Raw genomic sequence first — 3533 nt, 5'->3', positions numbered from 1 at the left:
TCACAATAGCTCTATTTTACATTGATAAGATATTGTTCATCTTAGTTCTTATTGTCTAACCAAAGAATTTTCATTTTTCTAACCATGTTTAGTTACGTCTACCGGTTATATGAAAATAAACGAAATAAGTTTGTTCTCGTAAGCTCATTATATTGATACAGGAATCAAGTTGAATGATTTTCATGCATTTAAAACAGTTATCCAGTCTGTTTTGCAAATGCGTCGGAGAAGTTTTGCATAATACACGTATAATATTTGTAACATATCAGATTATGAACTCTGCATTTACCCATATTCTTTGTATGAGAGTTAGTAACACTATACAGCTGAATAAATTAAAATAAATGAAATGACAGCTAGACATTTTATGAGTATTTTACTCTTTAACCATGGGGTCTTTGGAAAAAGCAAATGCGAGTAGATTGCATAATTATGGCCATAGGTATCTTAGTAGCATTGGTTTTGTATCTTGAAGCATTCGAGTGTGCAATATCAAAGTTAAGGTGTAGTGTAAAGAAACAATAAATGACTTTTTCAACTGAGGAGGTCAAGATTTATGTTACATATTCCTAGCCATTACACAGTTCAGTAAGCGTTGTAGTCTGAAATAAAAGTTAGTCGGAAGAAAAGTGGGTTTGGCCAAATAGAAAATTCCTAAAGTTAAATCTTAGTTTATCAGTATGGATTATATACTTCTCGTCTAAACTAAGGTATATATGTTTTAATAAATGTTTACTCTTATCAAGATTGGCTTTGAGCTGAATGTTCAAGTTTAAAAATCATTTTACACATTTAGTCTCCTTTGATCTGTAATTGTTTTATTTTACTAAACAAAAGACTGAATGATATACATTACATTTGGTTTTTCTATTTCTTAAAAAAATACATCTAACCTATTGTCCAACCTTTCAATAATTTGATTAGACTTTTCAAAATCTCTCATTACCATTACTTCAATCATCTGGTTACTTTTCAAAATCAATTGAAGGATGTTTAAGGGTAATGTGATATCGTCAAACCAATGATCATGGTTATTAGTTAAATGAATTAACAAGATAATGAGATTATTTTCAGAAGGGGTTTTGTGGAGATTTCAGTAATTCCAATGGTTGAAATCATGAGTCAATTAAAGCTAGACAATGGTGTACAGTGGCGCAATGTTATTCACTTAGCTACTGAGTCCTGGGTAGGATTTTGAAGAAAACAGCACTAGGTTCGAGTCCCAGAGTGAACATCATTAATAAGATGCAGGTATATCCAGCTGACGAGTCCGAAATGGGACGAAACGCGCGTCATGGATTCTACTCCTAACCACTATTCATCTTTGCCTAAAATGAACTTTTCTTAAAATCTTATCACTATTTCTAATACACCTTAAACGAAAATTTAAAAAACACTGTTGTGATAAGACTAAATAATGAAAGATATCATTAAATAGTAGTCGTTACATGAAGAGAAATAAGGAATAATAGGGCAGAACAAGTAAACGACCGATATGCATATACTCAATAGATAGTCGTTTGAGAATAACCGAATATGTACAGTTATAATTGAACTTAAATCTCACCATTCTGAATATTAAAATAATACGTCCACAGATATCCAAAATAAGTTGACTAAATATCCATTAAATTGGTTAATAGTATAATTGAAGATCTTGAATTTTTCATTTTGTACTAGGTAGAAAAGTTACACTTATAATTGAGTGATCCTGACAATTTTATAATTTCTAATATAATTCATTTTAAAATTTGGCTATATAATGATTTCAATAGTAGTTTCACTATTTATATGGAAAATAGTACATTTTTACTGTTTTTTTTTTAAAAAAAAACACGCTCCAAGTAATAAAAACAATAAGCCTCTGTTATAACTTGTGACCGCCGATTAGAGAACAATGACTTATCGATCGGATCAATGACGCGTAAACCCGTATGAGCAGCCTAAAGCTCTGATTGTTCCTGCTTTCCGCCTAGCCCAGCCAGTTAAAAGTCCAGAACATCAATCCTAGAATCCGTGATATGAATCATTATATTTCAAACATACTGAGTTTATATACCAATCAAACAGACCACAACGTACCAATAAAATATGAAACAACATTTGTACAAGAATTAGCCAGATGTGGCTGTGAATGAGGGAGGTAGTATTTAATATACTGGGTATAACTCAAGAATAGTAAGGCGTATGATAATAGTTTATGGGTGAAAATAGAGCTTATAATAAGAGAAATATGAATATGCATAGTTTAGTTACTTAGTAATTATATAATAGAAATATACGCTTAGTATCGGTCCATCAATAGATCCCAAAAGTTACCATTCATTATTCTTGTTGGGACATAACAGCCTCATAATGTTTGTTGAGTTATTTTCTTACTTTAGAATAAAAAAGTAAACAAAATTGAGCTGAATAAACTGGACAGTATAATAAATCGTCGACTTATTTTGAGAAAGATTGTATTATTTTACTTTTTTAATTTATTAAGCTGATTTACCTCAACAAGATACCATTATATATATATATATATATATATATATATATATATATATATACATTTTACAACAATTTTAAAGTAAGTAATTATTTTTCTCATGAAGTATCGTGGTTACTCAAATAATTCTATTTTTTCCTCATCTACTAAAGTCGAAAAACGAGTTGGTTACTTAGAAGTTACGCAAATCAATATTAATGATTGTATTAGACACTAAAAAGCAAGAGCAGTATATTTACAATTGAAGAACATCTGAAATTCAAAATAACTGTCAACCAACACCAAGGTCAACATTTTCAGTACAAATGTTAAAACAGTTCTACTGTATGGGGTGGAGACTTGCAGAACTACGAAAACCATCATTCAGAACATACCACAATTTATTAACTGCTGTCTACGCAAAATACTTCGGATCCGTTGGCCAGACACTATTAGCAACAACCTACTATGGTTAAGAACAAACCAGATCCCAGAGGAGGAAGAAATCAGGAAGAAGCGCTCGAAGTGGATAGAACACACATTGAGGAAAGCACCCAACTACGTCACAAGACAAGCCCTTACATGGAATCCTCAAGGCCAAAGGAGGAGAAGACGAAGATCAAAGAACACACTACGTCGAGAAATGGAGACAGTCATGGGAAAAATGAACAAAAATTGGATAGAACTGGAAAGGAAGGCTCAGGACAGAGTGGGTTGTAGAATGCTGGTCAGCCGCCTATACTCCGTTGGGAGTAACAGGCGTAAGTAAGTAAATATTAGACAAAATAAAAATATTTCACAATGTGAAAATGATCAATATCAAAACTGTGATACTGGTTGAAATTCAATGTAAAATTGAAATTCATCAATTATTTGCCTGATTTCCACTATAACAGTTATTTTTAGTAGTGGAATAAAATCAACTGAAAAAAAACCAGTTATAATGCACTAGATAAACTGTTTCAAACTATTCAGAATTGTATACCCCCCAGCAACATATACAATCGAATTCATAAATTTGAGATCACTTTAAGAGTTCATTACTTGAGTTAAACTCCAA

This window comes from Schistosoma haematobium, chromosome 4, assembly GCF_000699445.3.
Source record: "Schistosoma haematobium chromosome 4, whole genome shotgun sequence".
Lineage (NCBI taxonomy): Eukaryota > Metazoa > Platyhelminthes > Trematoda > Strigeidida > Schistosomatidae > Schistosoma > Schistosoma haematobium.
This window is presented reverse-complemented; position numbering follows the sequence as displayed.